General features: G+C 45.9%; 1 protein-coding gene across 5 annotated transcripts in view; it reads left to right on the top strand.

The window, feature by feature from the left end:
• Window positions 1–27,845, top strand: part of TOX2 (TOX high mobility group box family member 2) — a 275,373-nt gene that overhangs the window by 23,602 nt on the left and 223,926 nt on the right. For 2 of the 5 annotated variants that reach the window (XM_045053582.1, XM_045053583.1), the window contains exons 3-4: window positions 13,481–13,660; window positions 17,832–18,041. The exons of 2 other annotated variants lie outside the window; for them this stretch is intronic. The gene's annotated coding sequence lies outside the window, so the exon portion shown is untranslated. Of the gene's footprint in view, window positions 1–13,480; window positions 13,661–17,831; window positions 18,042–27,845 lie in introns of those variants that run through there. One more of the 5 variants, XM_045053585.1, reaches the window with a different exon arrangement.

Below are 27,845 nucleotides of genomic sequence, written 5' to 3'. Positions count from 1 at the left end.
CACGTGTTCTCAGTTCTCACCTGACTGAGCTAGCCAGGTGCCCCCAAATGAAGGACCGAATGAAGGAATGAACTGAGCTTTCATTTGATAAGCACTTTTGGCCATGACAGGAGCACTTGCTGAAAGTTTCACAAGATATGTTTTCTGGCTTCCTTGTTGAGTATGTATTGAAGTCATTCACATGACAGATTCAAACTGCAGTATAATATGATGTTCCTTTTCAGTGTGGAGTCTACCTCACTTTCCTGGATGCCTTCACTTCCTCTTCACTTCCATTACCGACATAAGCAATTGAATTTATTTTCAGTGCCATTTTTACACAAAAACAGAGTTTCATCACTTCTTGGGAGTGGCTGGGGACTCTTAAGGACCAAGAAAGAACAATAGAGCCCTGTTGAGATGCATTGGGTGGTGGACTTGGCTCATTCATTGGCTAAGGGATTCATCTTCAATACCTTGTATACCCAGTTCCACAGGACACATAATTTGAATTCATTCCTCAGTGAATAACAATAGCAATAACAATCACAATAACAAGTGATCTTGTGTCCTGGTGTTTGCGAATGGCTTACAAATGATTATTGTTGACTTCCATCAATGCCAAGTAGTCTATGGGGTTTATTAGTCTCTGCTTGAGAGACCTTAGTGTCTTCCAGGCTTCCGTGGCCCATCCCATCCTAAGTTCTCTTTGTTTATTCATAGTTCTAGAATCCCAACCACCAGGTTTCTCACCCAGGCTCATTCTGTCACTAGGAGGAGAGACATTTCACTAGATGTTAGGTAGTCAGATGGCTGTGTCTCCTCCCCTAGTGTTCTTGTGAGCTAAGCTTTTAGCCATGTTGCCTCTTGCCCTTAATTTCTCCCTCATGTTGTAGGAAAGTAGACAAAAGGAAACTATCACCTGAGGTCAGGATTGAAAACAGTTTTTGGTACTTTTCACACTTAGGAAGGATTTCTCCTCCAGCTTTATCTGTGGTCTCCTCTGTTCTGGCAGCCTGCATTGAGCCTTACTGTGTGGACCATGGCCCGTCATGGGATACTGGAATGAGCAAGGCAGAACTCTTGCCCCTCATGACTGTGCAGTCCAGAAGGGAGGTGGGACAGGCATGACAACACTTCCAGAATAAAGAGAGTGACATGTATGCCAGGAGAGAGAAGAGAGGGAGCTGTGATTGCCGCTAGGGTGGGGTCAGGGAATGACATACAGTGTTCATAAAAATGAACACACATTAATATGTAAAAAAATATAGAAGTTACAATAAAAAAGACCCTCACTCCCTCAAAAAAAAAAAAAAAAAAAAAAAAGAAAGAAACCCACCATTCAAGAGCACCTGGTGGCTTAGTCGGTTAATCATCCGACTCTTGGTTTTGGCCCAGGTCATGAACTCACAGTTCGTGAATTCAAACCCCACATCGGGCTCTGTGTTAAGAGAGACTGCTTGGGATTTCTCTCTCCCTCTCTCTCTGCTCCTTGTCTGCTTGCATATACTCTCTCTCAAAATAAATAAATATTAAATTTTAGTATATGTGCTGCCGAAGCGAGCACAAAATAAATAAATATTAAAAAAAAAAACCCCACCATTCAAACTTTCTATGTGAATGGGGTGCCTGGGTAGCTCAGTCGGTTAAGTGTCCAACTCTTGGTTTTGGCTCAGGTCATGATCTCATGGTTTGTGAGGTGGAGTCCCATGTCAGGATTCTCTCTCTCTGCCCCTCCCCCCACACATGCACCATCCCTCAAAATAAATAAATAAATAAATAAATAAATAAATAAATAAGAAAAAACCCACAACTATTTCTATGTGGAGTTTCTAGACAGAGAGGTAGATAGAAATACTTTTATAAAATGGGGTACTTTTGAAAACAAAAGTCATTAAATGTAATTTTATTTGATATTAACAGAAGAAAAGGAAACCAGTGAAACCAAAGGAATTTTTGAACTTTGAGTAAGTATTTCATCACCAGTGTAATTATTTCCTAAAAGATCCCACTGGATGCCTGGGTGACTCAGTCTGTTGAACAGCCTACTCTTGATTTTGGCATAGGTCATGATCTCACGATTTGTGAGATTGGGCCCTGAGTCTCTCTCTCCTTCTCTCTCTCCTTCTCTCCTTCTCTCTGCCCCTCCCTGCTTGCATGTGCATGATTTCTCTCAAAATAAATAAACTTTAAAAAATACATATATTTTATCATAAGCACATTTAGCAATGGTATTCTTCTAAGATAAAATACTTCAATTAATCCAATGATAGAATTTTTGAGAGACCAACATAAAATTGTCCATTAAATCAAAAGACATGGGCAGATTCTGTGAAAAGTCTGTGACTAACTTTTCCATTCCTTCCCTAATCCATTTTTCACAGAGCAGCATACAGTCCGTTCTGTGAGCTTTGACAAATGCACAGTCACGTAATCACCCTACAGTCAAGATGCAGAAATCCCCCTCCCCCCTGGCAAATCTCTGTGTCCCTTTGCAGTCAACTCCTCCTTCCACACCTGGACCTTGGCAAACACTGATCTGTTTTCTATACCTATAGTGTCACCTTTTCCAGAAAATCACAAAACTCATACAGGAGATAGCTTTTTGACTTTCTTTTTCACTTAGCGTAATGCATTTGAGATTAACCATGTTGTGTGTTGCAGTAATTCACTCCTTTTATTGCTAAGTCCATTGTAAAGATGTACCACAGTTGGTTGATCTGCTCACCAGTTAAAGGACATTTGGGTTCTTTCCAGTTTCAGTCAATTTGAGTAAAGCTGCTCTAAACAATTGCATCCAGGGTTTTCTGTGGCCACAACCTTTCCTTTGTCTCAGGCAAGTACGGCTGGGAATGGAATTGTCTGGTTGAATGGTAAGTGTTTGACTGTATAGGAAACTGCCAAACTGTTTTCCTAGGGAACATTTTGCATCTCCACCAGTAATGTAGGAGAGGTCCAGTTGCTCTGTGTCCTTTCCAGCACTTGGCTTTGTCAATTTACAGTCTGTTCATTCTAGTAGATATGTAGCAACGTTTCATTGTGCTTTTAATTTGCATTTTCCCAAAAAGAACCATGTGTTCTTAAAATCTTCTGATCTGTGGTCAGATGCATTATCTACTGTGCCCCTGGACCCGTACTGAGAATCATGCATCCCTAAATGACATGTGTACCTGTTAATATGGATAGATGGATGGACTCCTTGTTTTATAAAGAATAGGACACTAACCTTCTCCTGCTTCCTTTCCCTTCATCCTTCATCTCTGTATTATTCTATATTGCTAAGTTTTAAAACATTTGTATTTCTTTGAAATCATATCTGAACATTGGTATAAACCCTAATTTTAAATGGATTCATTGCTCGTGCTCAGTCCTTTGCCATGATGTCTTCCTCTCCCTCCCTGAGTTTCTCCTTTTTATTTATCTTTTCATTTGCTGGATTTTATTATCAAGTAGTTTTCACAAGAGAGATTCATAACAGTCTGAGTTAGCTAATATTTGCGAGTGTCTGCCTGTTGCCTGTATACTTGAACGACATCTATGCAGGACAGAATGATCTTGGCTCACAACACCTCTTTTAATCGAAAATACCCATTTTCCCAATATCTTCTGGCTTTGACTAGCACCTAATAGAAGCCTGAATCCAGCCTGATGCTTCTTCTCCTTTGCAGATGATTTGCTCTTTCTGCCAGAATGCCTAAAGATTTATTACTCAAAGTTTGTTTTTCTTTTTCTAAAAATATTTTCTATTTTTAAAAAAGAATAAATGCACATAGATTAAAAAGTCAAATTGTACTTCCCAGGAAAATCAACTCTTTCCTCTTGCCTTTCTTCATTCTTGCCAACTTCTTCCAACTCTTGAAGCTGTTTCTTTTAGTTTTACATCTGTATTTCTAAATAACAGGGTTACATTCTATAAGCCCTGGGTGAGTTTGGGGAGAGGGGTTTGCTGGTTGGTGGGCTTCACTCTGGGGTAAAGGGGCAGGGGACAAGGTGTGCCACCAGGAGACCTCAAATATGGATATCTCCAAGTCTTTTCCATCTAGCTGGTTTCTTCCGGGCTAGAGGAGTTGCTTGCTCCCCTGTACAAGGGCACCAGCCTGTTCTGGGGCTGAGCGGGGAAAGGACTTCTCTGTGTTGCATTGTTCAGTGTGCACAGTTGGCACTTCATTCTGGTGATTCTGGCACAGCACCTCATACCCTCTGCTAGCAGTGACCGATGTTTATTTTTGAGCCTCTGGTTTCAACCTCCCAAGGGAGTAAACTCCCCACCTTTTTTTCCTGAGTAAGAGGCATCATCTCCTAGCTTTGCAGAGTCAGGAAAGGAGGCTGGCGTTCTAGATGCTTGTCGTACTGACTCTTGGGCACTCCTGTTTCAGCATCTCTTGTACCTCAGCCTTCAGGGGTATTCTGGTTGATTCAGAATTCTGTGGCTCAAGTCCATTTTCTCTTTGCTGGTTTCCCCACCCTGCAGACCCCACACAGAGGTCTCAGTTTTTTCTTTTCCTGGGTTAGTCACCACTCATCCATTTATGTTTTATCTTCCAAATTTTGATGACATCTGTCCTCTGCTGTCATCTCTTCTCTTACATTTGGTCTTGAGAATTTATGCCCTTAAAATATCTGTATTATTATATAGTTTTGTAGCAGAGAGCACTTATGTGAAATTTTCTTCTGGATTTGGGGTTATGTTTTCTTCTAGACTGGATTCTTTGCCTTTGGGTGATTCTTTTTCTTGGGGTGTCGGTTGATATGTTTGCATAGTTGGCATCTGTTTCTTGTGCTCAGGCATTTCTGTCCAGGTATTCTCTTTGCTGTTACGTAGTGTGATTTTGGACTCATCTCAGCATTATCTGAGGCAGGTTTGTGTACAGTCTTTGGGAAAAAAAAATACCTGGGGCTGTTTTCTCTCTCACCTCTGAGATTTTGTTAGTACATTATGCTAGGGTACACCTCCTTGGGGAGAAGGATTACTTTTCTTTGAAATGTAGGACGGTTAATACTCACTACCCACAGCTTTGCTGGGGGAGAGGTAGCAATAAAAGTCATTCCCAACACCCTGAAATTAATAAATGAAGGTGGTAGGGAGCTCCCTGTGGGGCAGCTGATGGCTGAGTCAGGTTGGTGTGATGAAGGGAGAGGATGAGGTCCCCTAAGCCCATCCCTGGTCCCTAAATGGCCATCGTGAGAGTGAGTAGGTAGGATGGGAGTGGGGTGGCCCAGTCTGGAAATGCTGGCAGGGGGTGAGTGGCCTCGTGGCTGTTTCTGGAATGTATGCCAGGATCAGGATCCTGCAACTGAGAATCTGGCAGGCTCTGACTGGTGGCCAAAGAGTCCAACTCCAATCTGAGGTCAAGTCACCAGGGATCATTTATTGATGTTTCTGGGGAGAAATGAGAAGGAATACATCAATTGAATAAGATGATGTTCGTTTATTACATCCATGATGTCTTTCAAGGCTTTGAAAAACACCCTCTTTTGTCTAATTAGTCATTGTGACCATGTCTCCATGGAAACCATTATGTTTGTACTCACAATAGACACGTGTGCATCCATTAAAGGGACACAGTTGCCAAATGTGAGCTATGGGCTCAGGGCGGAGTGGCTTTGTATCGCACAACCATCAGGGCTGCTGCAAAAAGTGTCAGAAAACAAGCAAATGGCTGTTCTATCCGTGAAGGGAGACACTCTCCGGTGTCAGGCCTAGGATTTAGGGGAGCGTGAAACCAGGAAAATGGAGTGCTCATGCTCAGGGTGAAAGCCTAAAGGGACAGAATTCTTTTTTCTTTTTTTAACCCATGTCAAGGATTTTTTTTAACCCATTAATTACTGAAGGAACCAGGAAGATATTAAAAACTGGTTCAGAAGAAAATTCAGAGCTCAGATGTGAACTTTCCAGGGAAATGGAAATGAATTGGTTAATAGGTGCAAACTTGGCTTCTTCCAAGAGGGCTAAGGCAGGCAGTAAAGTTTAGTTTTTTTGTTAAAAATATACTGAGAGCTAATAAGTGCCCGGTGGAGGTAAGTGAGTGCTCTGACGGAGAGTAGACAGGCTGGGGTGAGGAACTAGAGCAGGGCCCTGCTACCCAGGCCTGGGCGGCTTGGAGGGCTGGGCACAGGGGAGCTGCCAGGGGAAGAGGCTGCCTGGGTCCCATCCTGCTTGTGTTAGTGTTCCTAGCACCCAGTGCAAGCCCAGCATCAGGTAGGTGTACCGCTCACCTTGGAGCATGAGGGGAAGGGAGGGAGCCCTTCAGGAGGGTGGAGTCAGAGTCACCTGGGAAATCCCAAGATAACAGGACCCCAGCTCTGCCATGGCGCCGGCCATGGAGGGAAACCGTTCCCTCCCAGGTATCACCGCCTCAGCTCTGAGAGCTGCGAAGGGCTTTGTTTCTCCTGGTTCCTTTGTCTTGTGGAGTTTCAGGACTACAATAAACCTGAGCTAGCTTGTCAGGTACTGACCATCAGCACAAGCTACAGGAACACGATGAGAATGAAGCCCTCAGGCCCCAACCAAAGACTTTTTACTGAAGCAGTCAAAAGGGGGAAAAACTATTAGAGTGGCACTTAGAGATCTAGAAACTTTATGTCTGTGGGCCTAGGGAGCAAACAAGTGCAGTTATCACAGATATTGTATCACAATACAGATACGTCTGTAAACTCACTCACTGGCAAGTCCACGTTCATAGCCATTATCTCTTGTTTTGCACACAATTCTAGTAGCCCTAATATTTTTGGCTTCCTGGTCATGGTGGATTAGAAATAACAGAAGAGCCATTGGTGCAACCTGTTGGCAAGCACATTCGTACCAGCAAGTGGGAACGGCTGAGAGCTGGACAGGTCAGGAACTGGAGACACATAAAAACAGTCACAAGAGGCTGGGACATAGCATGCTGGGCCATTCGGTGTGGGAGCAAAAAGCTCCCTGCTCGCTCCTGGCCGAGCCCACTATTGACCGTGCTTCTCTTAGCAATAGCCTTGAGTCATCCAGGAAAGAGGTTCTTGCCAACAGCAGGAGTTTGGGACCGTAAAGTTCTGGGTTCGATACTCCACTCACTGTTTGTGGGCCTCCGGGCAGATCACTCAAAATAAAGCCTTCATCTTAGAATGTTGGGATGATCACAGGACCTTGTGAGGTACATAATAAATGCTCACTAAAAATTAATTGGTAGTAGGGGCACCTGGGTGGCTCAGTTGGTTAAGCGTCTGACTTCAGCTCAGGTTGTGATCTCCCGGTGTGTGAGTTTGAGCCCTGCATCGGGCTCTCTGCTGCCGGCCTGGAGGCACTTCAGTTCCTCCGTCTCCTTCGCTCTCTGCCCATCCCCCACTCGTGTGTGCTCGCTCTCTCACTCTCTCAAAAATAAATAAACATTAAAAATACGTATATTAAAAAAAAACAAATGAGCTGCTATTAGCAGAGTGGTGAATGATGGTCATATATAGGCCACAACATGGGCGAATCTTAAAAACCTCGCGATGAAGGAGAGAAGCCAGGCACAAAAGAGGACCCGCTATATGGCTCCATCTGCAGAAGTCACAAAAACAGGCAAAACTAATCAATGATATTAGATGTCACGATAGTGGCCATGAGGTGTAGTGCCTTTTCTGTTGTAAAGTAGATGCAGAAATTCCCATAAAACAAACATGCAGCAACTTAGTGGATTGTGATGAGGCTACCTGAGAAGCTACTGTCAAAGTCTCATTCCTCCTGCCAGATGTTTTGCTTCTTGATCTAGATGTTGGTTCCTCAGGGGTGTTCAGTTTATGAAACGGGGAGATGTGTGCTCAAGATGGATGCCCTTTTCTGTATGCATATTATCTTCCATAGAAAGTGTAAAGTGCCAGCTGTAATTATGACTCTTCATATTACTATTGTACTAACTTCTTTGGACCTCACGCTCCTCATCTGTACAATGGGGATAATAATCCCTTCTTTGCAGGATTGTTATAAGATGTAGTGTTCACAGCATGTTCATTCATTAGTCCATTCAAAACACATTTACTGAGTGCCTGTGGGCCCAGGACTGCTCTGGGGGCCGGTGATAAGCTGTGAGCCAAACAGACAATAATCATGGGGCTTATGTGTTAGTGACGGGGGAGACACATGTTAGGCATTCACTTGAAGGGACCTATTACATTCTGATAGTGCCCTCTGGTTTAGAAAACCAAATCCTGGAACACCTCTCCATCCCAAATGGTTGAGATTTTTTGTTGGTTTGGTTTGTTTGGTTTTGATTTGGATCTTTTAATTAGCTTCACTTGTTATGAAATCCTGGTTTGAACCAAGCCCCACCAACGAAGGTGTATATATGCTACACTGAGAATTTCTGCCTTTTCTGGAATTTCTGGGTACAGTTGAATTGTGAATTAGAGCAAACCATCCTTCATGAACCTATAGTGTTGGGGGCTGAGGGAAGGCTATCCCGGTAAAGAAATGCCTTCTCCTTCCTGCTTTGAGGAACTTAGGTTTCTAGGCCCTGAACCCTGCAGGCAGGAAAGCGTTAAGAAAGAAATGTGCATTTCCACTGAACAAGAAAATCAACTTAGAAAAGAAATGTGTATTGGAAAATATCTATTTGCCTGCAAAATAATGTAAAAATAATGAGCTCCTATTCCCCTTTGATGTGCAGCGCACGCTTTTAAGGAAAGATTCTGCATTTCTGAGATACTGGGCCTGGCGTGTAATGAAGTGGTTGTTATGGCAACAACTTTCAAAAGCAAGTATTTTCTGAGAGATGTGCTCCACACAGCCAGCGTGAGAGAGGAAAACATGAAAACAGAGACAGGGAGATGAGCTCAACAGAAAGCATGAGATGCCAAGAGCTGCATTCTGTGCCTGAGGGGGAGGGAAGTGCTCCCCTCATCACCACCCTGGCCTGGCTTTGCAAACTGCAGGGGAAGCCAGGCCCCTGCCCTGGAAGGGGTCCCCATGAGGAATGGGGGTGGGAGACAGGGTTTGGGGCTGAGGCGTCGTCTCTTACCTGGAGATGCAGCCTCAGTCTGGGGGCTGCGTGACCAACTGCTCTCCCCGATCCCCTCCAAGCCGGCCTCCCAGCCTCAGCCTCAGCCCCTGCCACCCTTCTGTCAGCTCCCTCCTGGCCTCCATGCTCCAGGGTACCAAAGGCCCCCATTTATTCCAGAGCCCAGTCTTCCCACTGACACTCGGTTGAAGGGACCTCGCACTCACTCTACTCCCTTGGCATCCCTGGGGGCCCTGCCAACCCAGTGCCCAGTGTGTGCAGACATGATGCCGAGAGCTGGTATTCATCGTCTCTTCTGTCTTCACGGCAAGCCCCAGTGCCTAGAACAGTGCCTGGCACAGAGAGGCTGCTCAGTCTCTGTTGTTGAGGAATGGATGGTCCTTCTCTGGTGCTACAGCTATTGTCCCCTTTCTACAGATGAGGAATTGTCCCCATTCTACAGATGAGGAATTGAAGCTCAGAGATGTTAAGTGACTTGCCCAAGCCCTGAAGACCGTGAGCAGAGGAGCTGGGCCGCCCACACTCCTGCATGGCACTATCTTTCAGTACCCCCCACTTATCAGCCTCCCTGTCTTTGTTCATGTTGTGTTTCTGCCTGGTAACCCCTTCTTGTGTCCTGCAAGGCCTAGCTCAAAGGCCACCTTGACCGTGATGTTTTGAGAAAGCCACCTCTAAACTAGATCCTTGGGTGTGTCAAAGCCCAAAGATAGGACCCTCACAACTTGCTGTTGAGTCTGGGCAGAGCTGCTTCTGGGCTCGGTGTCTGTCTGTTCACCACTCTCCCCACAATGCCTGGCGTAGGGAAGGTATTTGGCAGCCTTTAGTTGAATAAAAGAAACTTTAGAACCCAGATAGTCCTGGAAATCCTGTTGGGTCAGTTGCCAGGTTTCTGAGATCCTGGGAGCTCCCCTGGCCAAAGCTGAATCCTGCTCCCATCCACCCCAGCTCACATTTGTGTGTGTGTGTGTGTGTGTGTGTGTGTGTGTGTGTGTGTGTGTGTGTGTGTGCCCATTTATCTGCAAATGCATGTGTGCATGGCCTCTTTGAGGGGGATTTGCTCTAAAAGGGTCTGGGGCTACATGTGTGTGTGCTTATGCACTGGGCTGAGGGAGAAGGGGGTGTGCATAAGGCTTTGAGGGTATCTCTTCTCTAGAGGGGCATGTGTCTAGATGTGTGTGTGTGTTTCATATGCATGTGTGAGACTGTGCGTCAGTGTGTGCACTCCTGGTCTTGATGTAGGATGTGTGTGTGTGCGCGTGCGTGTGTGATATGAAGGAGTGTGCTGCAGGGAGATGTGGTATAAATATGTGTGTAAGGCATGTGGCTGGGGATGTATGGGTGGATGCATGGGGAGAGGGGTGTATGCATTCAGGAGCTGCTGCATTTACCAGGCAGAGGCAGAAGGAGCCCACAGAAGATGGGTTGTATTTTCAGTTCAAGGCTTCTGGCTAACCTGCAACCACAGAGAGAAGACTCTGCCATCAGACTGTCTTCTGGATCATAAAATGGGAGAGAGCTGGAAAAAGCTTTGGAAGTCACCTTGTTCTATCCCTTCTGTTGCACCTCATGAAAAACAGAGAGGGGAAGCAACCTCCGGAGGTCACACAGCGTACTCAGGATGAAGCTGGAACTTGGACTTGTATCTGGGTCTGGGCTCCCTCATGCCCCCAGGCTGCTGCCAGGTCCCTGGGGAGGAGGGAGAGGGTTAACCACAGAGTAATTAATATCAGGCACCAGAGTATTCTACAATTCCATTCCCACTTTAATTAGGGGAACTTTTTTTTTTTTTAATAGAAGTCTTTGTTGTGTCAATTAGTTGATTGACTATCACTGGTTTCTAGGTTAGGGAAACTTGATCTGCAGTGAATGAATTTGTTTATCAGGGAAAAGGAGCCAGGGGATGGAAAAAGAAATTCAATTAAGTGTCAGGCTGCTGAGTGACAGGTTGCATTTGATAGGACTTTTAGCTTAATTGCTTGTATTTCATTAAGAGATTTATTTATCAAGAGAATTCTTCATGTTAAAATCTCAGGCACTGTCTGAGTGGCTTCTGGCTATTTTTCTGCATTGATTGAGGACGCGAACATGTGGACCTGAAGAATTACCTGGGGCCTCAGAAACATTCTTGTGTCTAAGACCCTCTGAGCCTGGCTGCTGGGGCTGGCAGTCCCCTCATCCTTCCCATCCCAAAGTTACATTCAGAGTTTGGAAAGGGTCTGCATTTCTCTGAGGAGAAGTATGCATATTTCTCTTAGATTTTCAAAGGGATATGAGTCCCAAAGAAAGTAATACCCAATAGGTTGACAACCTTTTGTTCTTTGCTGCTTCCCCCCACAAACCAGGTTTTATTTCACCCACATTTGTAAAATGGTACATGAAGGCAGTTCTAGAAACTAAATATTACTAAGTAGTAAATGACTTTCAAAATAAGTATTGTTAAGAATAAAGTCATCCCTATAAGATTTAATTTAGTTAGAGAAATGATTACTACCAGCTGTTTTCAGAATGTCAGAAAGGCCCCCCAAAATGGATGCATTCTAAATCAGATGGGTCTTGCTGTCCTAGAAGTAAATAAATCATATGTGATGTGACTCATGCAAGCGGTTTTTCCCGAAGTCCTCCTGCTCCTGCTCCTGCGAATTGCCCAATGTGTAATTTATAATAGTTGTAGGGAGTGATCACATTGTATTATAAATGAGAAAACCAAGGCTCAGAGAACGCAAAAGGTTTTTCTAAGGACGCAGAGCCAGCCAGGGGCAGAACCAAGACGAGTACCTGTTCCTCTTGCTGTTTTTCCAACAATCTGGCTTTCTGTAGGGCCAGATTGCTGGGCTTAAGGCAGGGCTTAAGGCCCGCAGGGGACAGTTCAGCTGGTCGCTCCTTCTTTTCCTTCTGCTCTATCAAGGCAAGAGAGCAGAGTGGTTAGGACTGAGATCACCTGGACCTCCTGCTTACTAGGTGACCTTGGATACCTGCCTCCTCCCTTCTGGTAAACTGATGATAATAAGATTATCTGTCTCACTGGTTTGTTGGGAGGATTCAATGGGGCATTCCATGCAAGGTGCTTGGACTGTATTCATTACACAGTAAATGCTTAATAAAAGCCTTAATTATTGTGTTTTCCAGGGAAGATTTCGTGTGGAAAGAAAAAGTTTTCTAATTCTTAAAAATAATTGAGGACTACTGTTCTGCATTATGTGAACCCCACCCTCCACCCCACACCCCCATCCTTAAAAAGAAATAATTTACTCCAGCAAATGGGTGGATTCAGTCCTAGTCCATGATGACTGATGACTGGTGGTGAACCCAGGTCTCCTGCTCCTCAGGCTTTGCTCTCTCTGGCATTGCCTGGTTCCTGAGTATTTTTATTTTCTTCTCTAGGTGAACATTTATTTATGGTTCTCCTTCCCTCCTTCTTTCCTTCTTTCCTCCCCTTTTATTTCTCTCCATCTTCTTTCCCTCCCTCCCTCCCTCCCTCCCTCCCTCCCTCCCTCCCTCCCTCCCTCCCTCCTTTCCTCCCTCCTTCCTTCCATCCATCCATCCAGTGGAGCACAGGAGCTGCTCGTAGACTTGTATGCACCAATCTGGCCCATGTCTTTCCAACTCTGTGTTCAGTGATGTCATCTTGGTAGCTTGAAATCAGCCATGATGGGAGTATTTACAGTATGGAAATTGGAGGACAGTACAAGTGAGGGCTTTTTTTGCTTTTTTGGTTTTTTTGATAGCTATTTTCCAGCACACCATTGCATCCATCCATCCCTCTTTCGTTCATCCATCTCTTTGTATGTTCAGACATGGACCCACCAAGCCATTGCCCATCCAACCATCCAGCAAGTATTACACTTCTTGTGGGCCAGGCCCTGCACAAGATCCACTGGGAGGGCAGAATTGGTCAGAGCCTCTTCCCTTCCCTTGAAGAATTGACATTTTAGTGGAACAGACACTTTACATCTGTCTCACATTCAAGGATTGTCCTGGACATCATTTCATTTGATGACCATGGGGTTGGTATTGTTATCTCAGTGTAACAGTTGAGGAGATTAAGGCTCAGAGAGGTTAAGTGAATTGCTCGAGGTCACACAGCTGGCTGTACATTCATTTGTTTATTCCTATGACAGGGCATGATATTCCCCTTACCAATTCAGATCCAGCCAGAAAGTCAAGGTGAAAACAGATTTTCAAACCTGTCCTTCAGAAATAAGCCTTCTTTAAAAAAAATAGAAAGAAAAGGGAAGAATAGGGAAAGTTATTTTTCCATCTTGCTTAGATGGGGACAGTTTTGAATTTATTTTTTCAGATTGAACAATCGTTCCTCAAATGGATAGTGATAGGTGATCTAAAAAATAATCTTTAAAAACGTCGCCGAGTTGGGCATTTCCTCCGGGTGACATAACTCACTGTGACAGAATGCATTTAAATTCACGGAAAAGAAATTGAAAGGGGTGCAGCGTGGAAGGTGTTTGTGTGGACTGCCAGGCTCTTAACCCTCTCCTTTTACCTTCCCCACTCTCTCCCCATTGCTGCAGGCCGGTGGGCGCTCCTGTCGCTGTCCCCCTCTCGCCTTCCACTCGGATCCACAGGCACAAGCCCCGAAAGCACTTCCTTTGTGGATGGCAGGTCCCAGAACAGGGCCAGCCAGTAGGCCTGGGGAGAGGGTGTGGATTTCCTGATGGGCCAGAGAAAGAGGTGTTTGGACCTGTCAGAAGGTGATGCGCTCTCTTTCTCTCTGGTTCTTATCTGTTCGCATTGCATGTCTGTTCCCCCACATGGTTAATGTAGTAACAAGGAGTGGGCTTTGCTTTGGGAAGGCCAGGATGAGGCCAGATGGGGTCTGGGTGAAGGCCTTGCTGCTGAACTCAGAGCACTTGTCCACGAAATCTTCCTGGTTTGGTGGGTGGCCTCCCTCTAAGAAGCAGAGCTCCAGGGCCATGCTAGGGTTGCTGGCAACAGTTTTGACAGACAACATGGTGCTCAAGACCCTGAAGGGTCTTTGTGTGATATTTTCATTGCACTTCCCAAAGCATGTTCTGTTAGCTGTACACTGATTTCTCTTTTCCTGCCTCCTGTTTGCCATTATGGCTCTGGCAAAAGAAGGTGGAAGGTGCATCCTGAGAAAGAAGTGTGCATCCTGAGAAGGCAGTGTGTTAGGCCAGGTGTTCTAGAATCAGAACCTGAGATGGGGCCTCTGGTAAGAGCGATTTATGGCAGGGTGTTCTTGGGAGGGAAGGAGTGAGGCCAGCCTCAGCCTAACCCCACGAGGGGCTCTGGAACATGAATTGTATCACTGAGTTGGTCCCCACTTGAGACAAGGGGGCTGGCATTTGTACCCCATGCCATTTAGTCAGTGGCCACTGGATGTCACTGACTGGGGAGGAGAAGTAATCTCGAAGGTGAGGTAGATCCCACCAGAGGCAAGTCTCCAAGAAAGGGGACGCTGTTAGCCTTAGCAGCCAACACTCACAAGATCTGGGGATTGGGGATCCTGGTCCAGCAAAGGAGATGCAGCTTGGGAACCCTCGGCTTCTATCAGAGGGAGAGCCCAACAAGACAGGAAAAGGAAGGGAGGGACTGTTGTACTTCCTGGCCCAGTAGCTTGTGGGATGGAGATGAGAAACAGAGGACAAGCAAGTATGGAGGCCCATGCGTCATGCAGGACCTGCCCTCCTTGGCCTGGAGGTAGGCTGGAGAGGCACTGAGCCCTCCTGTAGGAGGCCTCTGCTCAGCTTCCTGTCTGGGGTGCCAGGAGGACATAGCTATGTAGAAAGGCCCTTGAAGGGTGAAGAGAGCAGCAAGGTGAGGTCAGGCCGAGGGTTCAAGCCAAAAGCCTGTCACAAGACAGCTGTGGTGAGAGGTTGGGGGTCTGTAGCAAAGGCTTCTGCCAGGGGATGTCTGGGCCATATGGTGCTGCAATGCTGATACCAGTTAAGGAGGGGCTAGAGATACTCTGAGAAGACACCAGCTCCGATGTCTGATGGAGACCAGATGACAGGCTTAGTAACTGCTAACAGAGTGTTTGGGACCGGGCTGTGTGATAGCCACCGCTGGTGTTGCACCTACCAGTCATTCACGCTCCCCCCTCCCACTGTGTGGAGTTACTGCCAGGAGGTGGCAGCCCACATAGGGACTATATTTCCCAGTTAACCTTGCGTCTGTGTCTGGCTGGTGACAAGTCCTCACCAACAGAATGTGAGTGGAAGTCATGTGTGTCACTCCTGAGTGGTAGATTTTAAGAAGTGGTTGGGAACTTCTCTCTATTCTTCCAGTGGCTAGAAGAAGACTCTGGTGGTCCAAGAGGCTGGCAGAGCCAAAACCGGGAGGAGCCTGGGTCCTTGAATCATTACATGGAGGAAAGGTCCCCATAGACTAGGAATTGCCTCGTTGGACTACTCTGTGAGCAATATGGGGAGAGTTGAAGCCATTGAAATTTGGGGGCTTATTTGCTACAGAAACTAGTGTTGTCCTGACCATGACAGGCCTGACCAGGCATCTCCAGCAGACCACATAATGCCTATGTCAGCACTGGCGCAGGAGCGGCTCCTCACTCACTTCCACCCTCCACTGCCACTCTCCAGGGGGCAAAAGTTCACATAGAGCTCCCTTTCAATACTCAAGTGCCATCTTGGAAAGGAGGAGGTGAGGGAAGAGATCAGAAAGACTTACTCATTAAAGAGAAACTGAGGGGTGCCTGGGTGGCTCAGTCAGTTAGGCGTCCGACTTCGGCTCAGGTCATGACCTCGCAATTCATGAGTTCGAGCCCCATGTTGGGCTCTGTGCTGACAGCTCAGAGCCTGGAGCCTTGTTGGGATTCTGTGTCTCCCTCTTTTTGCCCCTCCCCCACTCGTGCTCTGCCCCTCTCTCAAAAATAAGTAAAAATTTAAAAAAGAGAGAAAACTGAGGTGAGAGGTTGGTTAAATATTTGCTGCTCAATGTGGTGTCCCTGGACAAGCAGTGTCAGCATCACTGGAACATATCAGAAATGCAGACTTTCAGGTCCTACTTGGGCCTCCTGAATCAGAATCTGCATTTTAAAAAGACCCCCAGGTCATTTGCGTGCACATTACAAGCTTGAGAAGCTCTCCTCAGAGAAAGGTATTACGTCTGAAAATGTGCCTCTTGGCTGGACAGACAGCTGAAGAGCAGACAGGGTATTCATTCATTTATTCTTATATTTATTAGTTTGTTTGTTCTTTCAATCTGTTACTATTTATTGAACATCTACTATTTTCCAGGCAATCTCCTGGAGAATCAAGGCAGATACAGACTCTACCCTCTAGGAGCTTGTCTGTTGGGAAGTAGGGAGGGGACAGACATTAAACATCATATTATATGAGTAAATATGACTATGAGAAGTAGTACAAAGAAAATGTTCAGGTGACAAAGCATAAAGTGACATGCTTCCTGACTTGGTCTGGGGGCTCAGAGAAAGCTTCTGACAAAGCAACAATTAAAGAGATCTGAAGGAGAAGTCAACCAGGTGAAGAACGGGGTCAGCCATGTTCTAGGCAGAAGAAACAGTATGCACAAAGGCCCTGAGATAGGAAGAACCTCAGAGATCTTGAATAGTTAAAAACAACAGCGACAACCCAGTCCTTGTTTTGAACTTGAGTAAGAGAGAGGAGGGCGAGATGGGATGGAAAGGTAGAGGTAGGGGGGAGACCCTATAGGCCTTGTAGGCCAGGAGAAGGATTTTGGACTTTATCCTAAGAACACAAGGAAATTTATTTATTTATTTATTTATTTATTCATTCATTCATTCATTCATTCATTCATTCATTCATTCATTCATTTAAAAGTAGGCTCCATACCCAGTATAGAGCCCAATGTGGAGCTCGAACTCATGACCCTGAGATCAAGACCTGAGCTGAGATCAGGAGTTGGATGTTTAGGTGACTGAGCCACCCAGGCACCCCAAAACCACAAGGGAATTTAAATCCTGGCTCAGCCACTTACTAGCTGTGAGATGGTGGGCAAGTTACTGAACCCCCAGCACTCCAATTTTCTCATCTGTAAAAGGAGAACAACACAGTGCCTATTTCATATCAGAGGGTGGTTTTTAGGATTAAATGAGTCAATATATGTAAAGGGCTTATACAGTGAATGGCAGATAAGAATTTGCAATTACCGTTGAAGAGTTTTAATCAGGAGAGTCATGTGATGAGGTTTGTGCTTCAAGAACTCCCTCGCTACTGCATGAGGGAAAACTAGGCTGCAGAGGGGAAAGGCTGAAGGCAGAGGGCCAGTGAGAAGACTGTGTCACCCAGGAGTGAGATGATGGCTATCTCGACCAGGCTGGAAGCAATGGAGACAAAGGACGCATGACTAGGAATTGGTGACTTGAGGACTGTGTGCAGGGAGGGCTGAGGTGGCTGGGATAGGAGTCAGGGATGGCTGCCAGGGTGCTAAGTGGGATGGGAGTTGGTGGGTGGGAGTGCCAGGCTTTTACTGGAAGCCGATGAGTTAAATTTTGGACATGCTGAGTCTGAGATGCCCATGAGACATGAAGATGGAGATCTTGAACAAGGAGACCAGATGCTGGGGCTGCAGAAACTATTTGGGAGCCTTTAACATATGGATGGCAGTTAAACCACTGGGAAGAGATGGAAGTACTCAGAAAGAGCATGTAGCGTTTGAAGAGTTTAGATTCAAATCTCCAGCAGCTGTATGGTTTAGCTGTATGGTTTAGCATCTCGGAGACCCAGTGTCAGCTCTGAAAAGTGAGGCTGATGATACCTGCACCAAAGAGTTGTGTGGGATGCAAATGAGATAATGTATGAGACACCTAGCACTTAGCTCAATCAGTATTAATCCCTTCTCTCGGTCTAGCCCCCCTCCTCACTCATCACACACATTCTTTTCCCACCTTGGCTTCTGAAGCAGCCTGCACCCAGGGCGCACTGCTGGCCTGCTTGTACCTGCTGCCCAAGGGCTGAGCCCAGAGTGGTTAGTGTCCAGATGGGAGCGTCGTGGACCAGCGGAGACCGTCACATATGCACAGAGTGAATCCTGCTGTGACATGAACACTGGCCTCTGAGCCGGTGGGACTTGATTCAAGTGTCATCTCTGCCTCCCACTTTCTTGAGGCCTCAGGTAAGTCCTTGCGCCTTCCAGAGCATCAGGCACTTCATCTGCATGGTGAGGAGTTAGGTGATCCTGCTCTGTGTTAGTTTGCTAGGGCTGCTGTAACGAAGTGCCACAAACCAGGTGGCTTCAAATGACTGATATCTGCTCACAGTTCTGGGGGCTGGAAGCCTAAAATCAAGGTGTCAGCAGGGCCATGATCCTCTGATACTCTGTGTAAACTCTTTCCTTGAGTCTTTTTAGCTCCCGGTCCTTGGTGTCCCTGGCTTGTGGCTGCATGACTCTGATCTCTGCCTCTGTCCTCACAGTGGCCTTCTCCTCTGTGTGTATCTCTGTGTCTCTTCTTATAAGGACACCAGCCACCCTACTCCAGTATGCCTTCATCTTAACTAACTATATCTACAGTAACCCTGCTTCTGAACAACATCACATTTTCAATTACTGGGGTTAGGACTTCACCATATCTTTTTGGTGGGCTACGTTTCAACCCCATAATACATTCCTAGTCTTTGTAGAATTTCCTCTGAATTTGTAGAAAGTGAGGAGGAAAAAAATCTCCATGGAGGAGAAAGCTGGGGAATGTTAATTATATTTTTACTTGTTAGAAAACAGTTTTCTGATGGCTAGAAATACACATTCTCTCTGTTAATTATGGTCTCCTTGTGGCAGGTAAGCATTGCAGGTAAAAGGGCCTTTTATTGAGAGAACAAACAGAAAGGCAAGTGCTAGACCCTGCTACCCCTGGGAAGAAAATGTTTGTGCTTAATTGGAAAAGGCAAACTTTTTCTGCCCTCTGTTCTGTCTGTCACATTCTGTCTAGCATGGGGGCAGGGCTGGGGGCAGGGTTGGGGGGACTTGTCTTTCTCCTCGCCCCTGTTAAACTGGACCACTAGACATCATTCGCCTTCTCCTGTAGAGGCAGCCATTCGCCTTTGCTGTCCTGCTTCAGGGAAAAACCACCTTTGACTGTGGGAGGCTCTGGTGTCCTCACGGCCCGTACAGCACCCTACTGGTCCACTCCATTGACAAGGTCATGTAATTGACCGTGGAGATTGATAAGAGGCCCATATCCTAGGGCTCTTGTTGAGCCTCAAAAATTCATGGGCCAGTTGTGCTCCTTAGTATTGTACCCAATGACTTGAAAAGTTATGTCCACATAAAAATTGTACACAAATGGTTATGGCAGTTTTATTCTTTTTTTTTTTTTTTTTTTAATTTTTTTTTCAACGTTTATTTATTTTTTTGGGACAGAGAGAGACAGAGCATGAACGGGGGAGGGGCAGAGAGAGAGGGAGACACAGAATTGGAAACAGGCTCCAGGCTCTGAGACATCAGCCCAGAGCCCGACGCGGGGCTCGAACTCACGGACCGCGAGATCGTGACCTGGTTGAAGTCAGACGCTTAACCGACTGCGCCACCCAGGCGCCCCTGGCAGTTTTATTCTTAATTGCCAAAACTCAGAAGCAACCAAAATGCTCTTTAGTGGCTGAGTAGATAGACAACCTGTGGTGCATATATCTGCTCAATGAAACGTTATTCAGCAATTAATTCAGTGATTAAAAAAAAGAGTTATCAAGCCATAAAAAGACATGAAGAAACCTAAGGCATGTTGTTAAGTTAAAGGAGTCAGTCTGGAAAAGCTACATATTGTGCGATTCCAGCTACACGACAGTCTGGAAAGGACAAAACTATGGAGACAGGAAAAGATCAGTGATTGCCAGGGATTGGGAGGAGTGGAGTCAAGGGGGCATTTTTAGGGCAGTGAAACTATTTTGTATAACACTGTAGTGGTGGGTATGTGACATCATGTGTTTGTCAAAACGCATAGAATCTTCAACACAAAGAGTGAACCCTAATTAAACTATGGAGTTTAGTCATTAATAATGCATCAGTATTGGTTTGTCAATTTTAATAAATATGCTACTCCGTGCAGCGTGTTAATAGTAGGGGCCCTGTGTGGAGGAGCGAAGGGGGTTTATGGAGCCTGTGTACTTTCTGCCCAGTTTTCCTGTAAACTTACAACTGCTCTAAAAAATAATGTTTGTTAATTAAAAAACAAACCTTGTGGCCATTCACTTTCGGGATGCTCCTGGGGCTACAGGTGTGGGGCCTCTTGCAATTTCTTCTGTGAAGCAAGAGGCACCCATGCCCAATGTGGCTCTTCACATCTGGGTGGCCTGTTTCAGTCAGTGAGCGGGCTGTCCTGCTACCAGCCGTGCCTGGCACCGCAGGCAAGAGGAGGCCCCGCAGTGGGACCAGACAGCTGTGTGAGCGAGCCTGCCTCTTGACGGTCTGGCGGCACATCAGGATGCTGTTCGCAGCTGGTGGAAAGTTTTGAGAGTTCCCTCAGGGTCAGGGAGGGACTGGGGCATGGCAGGTAGGACACTTGCCTTGGGCACAAAATTTAAGGGGATGTGCCCCAAAACTCAGTAGTCAAGATGGATCATATTTTTAACTCTGTGTTTTAGGAAAAGAAAAATGAAGGTAGAAATATCCTTATCAGAATGTCAGAACTGTAAGTAAAGACAGGGTCTGACCCTGTGCTCGCGTGACTTGGCCTCATTTGCCTCTCCCTTACCTTGGCCCTGTCAGATCTTGTTTTTATTTAATGTTCTGACATTTGATTTATCACAGAGTATTTTATATGAATTTTTATTTTAAAAATCATTTCAACAAAGTATTTCTTGTCTCACTTGTTGAGATTTTGGGCACTTCCCTTCAGTTTTGTGCCCAGGACAAGAATCCCATGCCTCTCAGTTGTCAGGTTAATATATTCATTCAGAACATATTTATTAAGTATCTACTATGTGCCATTTACTAGTGGGTGAGATAACTTGCCCCATGTCTGTGGGCCTTCTTCCTTCCTGGGCAAACTGCCATTGCGCAGGGAGATCATGGCCAAGTGGCCACAACAGGCTGCATGTACACCACACCCAGACTTCCTGGACTGCCTCCACTGCTCAGTGCTCAGTGCTTCAGCAGCAGATGTCCGATCCCAGCCCTCGATGGGGTATCAGACCTCATTGAGGGGACCTGGTGGCAGAATGGTTAATAGGCCCTCATTTGCATTGGAGGGGAAGCAACTGGTCTTAATGGAATAGACACTTACTCTGGACTTCCTTTCCATCAGGTCCTGGCAGCATCCCCATCCACAAACTTGTTAAATGCAGGCATAGCCACAGTATTCCCTCTGGCCACAGTAAGAGGAGTGAGGTGCTCATGGGATTTGCTATTTTTACCGTGTAGATGCAGAAGCAGCCAGCCTAGTGGAAAGGGAAGTGGCCTGTTGAAGACTTAGCTCTGCCAACTTGAAGGCTGGGCTGCTGTTCTGTAGGACACGGTATATGCTATGAAGTAGCAACTGGTATCTAATGTTTTGTCTTCCTTGGCCAGAATATGCAAGTTCTTCCCCTTGACCCTGGAATCATTTTTTTAATTTTTTTTTTTTTCTTCAAGAGAGAGAGAGAGCGAGCATGCACACACAAGCTGGGAAGGGGCAGAGAGAGAGGGGGACAGACAATCCCAAGTGGGCTCTGCAATGACAGCAGAGAGCCCAATGTGGGGCTCGAACTCGTGAACACTTAACCAACAGAGCCACCCAGGTACCCAGACTCTGGAGTCATTTTATGCAGAGACCTGGAGTTGGAGCTGAAACTTGCCCAAGTCACTTCCCTACCCAGCAGTCCAGCCCCTTAACCTGTGTCCCTGTGTTGGCATCTACGAGTTTTCACCATCTTCCTCTTGCAGCCGGGGTTGGCCCACAGACTTTTGGGAGCAGCCTAGATTCTAGTTCTAAACTGGAGGACCCCAGAACCAGGACATTTTGCTAGCTTCATGGTGCTCATGCTCTCCAACTAGAAAACTAACATCCAGATCCTCTATGGTCCCACAGTTTGCCCTCAGCACAGGGTTGCTATGTACAGGAGTATAGGTTGTGTGCTGTACAAGCCCAGAGGGCACCATTCAGATGGAATAGGATGAGAGTGATGCCCTGGGAATTGTGCAGTGCAGCAGCCTTGTCTGAGCAGTTAGGCATGAAGTGACCACACCCTTAGGGCACTTGTACCAATGCATTGAGGGAGAGGGATATGGCAGGCTGACTCTGGTGCCTGAGATCAAGGTAGTGATCATAACAATAACAAAAATCCTCATGACGACCTTGTTGGGTGATATTAATGATCTTAATATCATCCTCATTTTACAGATGGGGAAACTGAGACTCTGTGAGTTTGGGTAATTTGCCAAGGACGCACGGCTGAAAAGTGGTAGAGCCCCGGTTTGAACCCAGGTAGTCTTCCTCCCCAGCCTGTGCTCTGAGGTAGTGGTGGATCAGCACTGTTGTGTCCCTAGATTTTTCATTTCAAGACTGAGAACTGGATCTGCCTCAGAAGAACCTTGCCAGATCCTAAACATACTGCAGGGGAAGATTTGAAACCAGACAATCTAGGTCAAAGCCATACTCTACTACATACCAACGTGATTTTGGCTCCATCCCAAAGTCTCTCTGGGCCTCCGTTATTTATTCAAATGCACCTTTGATGGTGAGCCGGTCTCATACACTTACTGGATGCCAAGCACTGCTAAGACTTCAACTGCATGACTTCAGCCATCATGCAGGTCTTCCTGGGGCCCTTGCTGCATGGGACCCTGGCCTGGCGTGGTGTCCAGATAAGGTGTGTGTGGAAGGGCTTTTGAAGCGTCCGTGTTCGTGCACACACATTCGTTGGCAAGAGTGGCGATTGCTTGTGGCCCTCTGCTAGGTGACTCACGTGCGGCTCTCATTTACTCCTACAAGGCAGGCACTGCTGTCATGTCCACTTTCAGATGAGGACACTGACGCTCAAAGATGAGAAATCCCTTTTTCTGCGACACACAGCTAATGGGTGGTGGATCTGGTTTCTCAACCCAGGCAGGCTGACTGCAGATTCTATTCTTGACTTTAAGTGACCACGCCCAATGGACTCTCCAGATGGCCCTTCTTCACAGGCCCCTGCACACCACCTACCTTTGGCTAGAACACGGGGAGGGGAGAGGTAGAGAAGCTCAAGGGAAAGAAATAGCTAATTATCGTGACAGCTGCAGCCTAGAGCATCTGTGATTGGTCCACAGTTTCTCCAAAGGGTGAGTTTTGTTGTTCCCCATGATCCAGAAAATTGGGAACACAGTGGGTGCCAGGGAGGCCAAATCTGCCTTCTTTTGAAAGAAGTTAGGCACAAGGAGAAGGCCCTTGGAAGGATGAGTTTTCTCCTTTACTGTTGCCAAGGGCTCCTCTCTGTATTTCATCTTCATTTGGGGCCATTGAGAGGGAAGAATGAAGTTATAAAAAGACTTGCTTCCAAGGCATGTTATTAAGGCGCCTCTTTGTTTGCTGGCTTCTGCTGGGTCTTCACTAGCAGCATTTGCAACGTTGGGGGACTTGTACTCGAGCTCTGAGAGAGGAGGTACCCACATGGCCCCGCAGTGCCCTGGATGACCCTCTCACACTCCTTGACAGTGGGAAGCTGAGATTCATAGATGTGTGACAGGATCTGGTGTAAAGAGAGGAGCAGACTGGCCACTCAGGGAGTGGGCACAGGTGCATCGGGCAGTGTTGTTGGTCAGATTTCTCTCAAACTGGAAAGATGTTTGGATGGAGGGGAGTCAAAAACCAACAAAGATGCACTATCCAGAGATGAGACATGACCTTCAGTCCTGACTTGGCTTATAGGAGACACGAGAGCAGCAGGGGTGGGGATCACCATGGGGTGAGGGACACTGGGGTGAGTTCTGCTTTAAGCATCTGCTTCCTGGACCATGGTTGTGCTCTGCACCTATTCACCATGTAACCCCAGGAGGTCTCTCAGTCTTTGCCTTGGTGTCCTCATCTGCTATCAGGACAGTGAAACTGTTAGAGCCTGTGGTGTTGCTACTTTGGTCAGTGTTTGCCTGCCCAGCCTCCTCCCCACCTCCCTTCGGGCTCATTTCCCTACTCTACATGGTGTTCATGGCACTTCCATCTCAGCTCTGCTAGTGCCCAGCACAGGGCCCGTCTCAGAGCAGTTGCTGATGATGTAAACCAAATTAACAAATTCATGAAGAAATGAGTGCTGGTAAATAGACTGCCTGCATGGAAATAAGCTGGAAGGAGATATGTGGGCTCCACAGAAATGGACAAAAGCCCTTTGGGAGATCCATCATTCCATCTATCTTGGAATTTTCATCTTTTAACCAATCAATCAATCAATCAATCAATCAATTTGTTTATTGAGAGCAAGAGAGCATGAGCATGCACAAGCTGGGGAAAGGTGGAGAGAGAGAGAGGGGGAGAGAGAATCTTAAGCAGGCTCCATGCTGAGCCCAATGCAGGGCTCAATCTCATGACCCTGGAGTCATGATCTGAGCCAAAATCAAGAGTCAGAAGCTTAACCAACTGAACCACCCAGGTGCCCTGGAATTTTCATCTTGATGTATTTCACATGCTGAGTGATGCTTTGCTTTGAGAAATTGTAGCCCTCAATAGAAATGGCCATGCAGGGGCGCCTGGGTGGCGCAGTCGGTTAAGCGTCCGACTTCAGCCAGGTCACGATCTCGCGGTCCGTGAGTTCAAGCCCTGCGTCGGGCTCTGGGCTGATGGCTCGGAGCCTGGAGCCTGTTTCTGATTCTGTGTCTCCCTCTCTCTCTGCCCCTCCCCCGTTCATGCTCTGTCTCTCTCTGTCCCAAAAATAAATAAACGTTGAAAAAAAAAATTAAAAAAAAAAAAAGAAATGGCCATGCAAATGTTATACATTTATATGAAAAAGTAAAGAATTTTTGTTGCTTGGATAATTCAAATTTATTTATAAACATTTATTCTGAACATTTATTCTAAATTTATTCTGAACATTTATTCTGAACATTTTATTCTAAATGTATGTTCTGATTGGGTAGTGCAGAGCTGCCAGACAGATAACTTCTTATATCTGGTCACTAAGACTCTAAGCTATATGGGATGCAGGGAGAGCTGGATCAAGGGGACATCTTGAGAAAGTTGTATTGCTGATTCTGCACATCTTCAGGAATTCACTTTCTAAGCCTCAGTTTGTTCTTTTGTAGAATAGAAGTGTTGATTTCTTCTAATAAATACAATATGAAGAGGACAATATGTCATCCCCACTTTTTTTTTTTTGAGAGAGGGAGAGTGAGAGAGTGCAACCACTAGAATCTCAGTGGTTATAAATTGTCAGAGGCACTAGGGCAGTATCTTCTGTATTTCAGCACACCCTTGCTAAAGTAGAAGCTAATCCTTCTGGCGCTGGCATTCTGCAATATTGGGTTTTATGATTATGGAGCCTCACTTAGGTTTAGGTGAGAAAAGTAGCCAGATCCTATATGGTCTTTCTTTTGGGTTCCTGGACCAATTCCAATGTGTTTGGAAGGGGCAGGGTTCTCCTACTCCTCCAATAAACAATTCTTAGACACCAGAAAGGTCTTCAAGAATTCAACTCAATTCTAACACTGTCTACTTGGAAACACCATCAGATTCCACAGGTTAAGGGTTCAGTCTTACAAGACTGTCCTACCCTCCCTTCAGATACAAGGCACAAGCCCAGGCTGTTACCTGTCCTTCTGACTGACCAGCTGTAGATGGAGGTTTCCATGACCTCCTCCTTGGACTTCAGATGCCAGCTGCAAGTGCACATTGTTACCTTTACTTCTGGTCAACTGGAAATAAGTTAGCGGTTACTATGATCCCTTCTTCTTGTGTGATTAATTTGCTACAGCACTCACAATTCAGATAAACATTGTACTTACTAGATCACCAGTTTGCTATAGAGGGATATAACTCAGGAATAGTCAGATGGAAGAGGCACACAGGGCGAAGCACGTGGGGGGAGAGCAGAGCTTCCCTGCTCCCTCTGAGTGTGCCTCTCTCCTCCAATCTGCACGTCTTCACCAGCCTGGAAACTCTCTCAGCCCCGTCTTCTTGGGTTTTTACGGAGACAGTTAATCTGAATGACTGAATATTTATTTTTCTTATAAGCCACAATTTCACAGTCTTACAGACTCTTACATGGCTTTGCTTTTCTCTGAGAAGGAACCAGGGGAGGGTTTTGAACGAAGAGTGGTCTGATTTGACTCAGGCTATGAAAAGGATCCTTCTGGCAGCTGTATGAGGATAATGTGGAAGACAGCACAGGCAGAGGCAGAGCAAGGAAAGAGGCTATTGCAGTGGTCTGTATAAGGAATGATGGTGGCTCAGACCAGAGTGTTGGTGATAGGGGTGGTGACAAAGAGTTGCATTCTGCAACTACTTTAAAGTGTAATGCCCCAGGATTTGAGGTCAGTAAAAGACAGCTGTCAGGGATGACATGAAGGTTTTGGGTCTGAGCAATAGTAAGGGTGAGTTACCTTTTCCTGAGATGGAGGCGACAATAGGAGGAGCAGCTTTGAGGCACAGAAAGGCAGTAGGAATCAGGAGCTTGGTGTTAGACGTGTTTTTTTGAGGCACCAGTTAGAGACCCCTGGGGGGCAATGTTGGGTGGGAGGCTGTTGGATATGCGCCTGTAGAATTCAAGGGCAAGTTCTGGGCTGGAGCTATAAACGGTAACTCTCAGGTATATATGAACCTTTTTAATGCCTTTGAAAATAGTTGTCAAATTCCTTTTCAGAAATGTTCATAAATTAATACTATCTCTAGAGGATATGGAAATTCCCAAACGCTGGCTATTACTTTAAAAAATTCATGCCAATTCAATAGGAGAAAGATGATGTCTCAATATTTTAATTTTCATGATGTGAATTTCCAGTGAGATTAACTTCTTAATGTTTTTTGGCCATTTCTCCTTTATTTCTTGTGAATTGCATGGTTGTGTCCTTTTGTCCATTTAAAAAGTGGGGGTGGGGGCACCTGGTCGATTGGGTGTCCAACTCTTTAAAAAAATTTTTTTTAATGTTGATTTATTTTTAAGAGACAGAAACAGATCACAAGTGGGGGAGGGACAGAGAGAGAAGGAGACACAGAATCCTAAGTAGGCTCCAGGCTCTGAGCTGTCAGCACAGAGCCTGACGCAGGGCTTAAACTCACAAAGCACAAGATCATGACTTGAGCCAAAGTCAGATGCTTAACCAACTGAGCCACCCAGGTGCCCCGGTGTCCAACTCTTGATTGCAGCTCAGGCCATGCTCCCAGGGTCGTGGGATCGAGCCCCACGTCGGGCTCCATAATGAGCATAGAGCCTGCTTAAGATTCTCTCTCTCTCTTTCTCTCTCTCTCTCTCTCAGAAAAAAGTGGGAATGACATATTGTCCTTTTCATATTGTATTTAGTAGAAGTCAATATAACTTGTTAGGTGACAGTTTTTCTGAATTTTATTTTGTTTATAGTGCTTGCTGATGTATGGGAAGGTTGGCATATTCGTGTAGTCAAGTATATTATCTTTCCTTTTTGAGTTCTTTGTTTTGTTTGGAAAGCCTTTCTTCTAATATCAGAAAAATATTAATCTATATTTTATTCTAGATTTTTATATTTTAATTAAAGTAATAACTTGCTGATTCATGAAATTTATTTTGATGTATGATGCCAGGCCTTGAATTTTTTCCTGCCCCAAATGGTTAATGAATTGTTCTTGCATCATTTATTGGGCATTCTGCTACATTTCTCATGAATTTAAAAAAAAATTTTTTTTTCAACGTTTATTTATTTTTGGGACAGAGAGAGACAGAGCATGAACGGGGAGGGGCAGAGAGAGAGGGAGACACAGAATCGGAAGCAGGCTGCAGGCTCTGAGCCATCAGCCCAGAGCCCGACGCGGGGCTCGAACCCACGGACCGCGAGATCGTGACCTGGCTGAAGTCA

Source organism: Felis catus, chromosome A3 (genome assembly GCF_018350175.1).
Source record: "Felis catus isolate Fca126 chromosome A3, F.catus_Fca126_mat1.0, whole genome shotgun sequence".
In the NCBI taxonomy this organism is placed as follows: domain Eukaryota; kingdom Metazoa; phylum Chordata; class Mammalia; order Carnivora; family Felidae; genus Felis; species Felis catus.
This window is presented reverse-complemented; position numbering and strand designations above follow the sequence as displayed.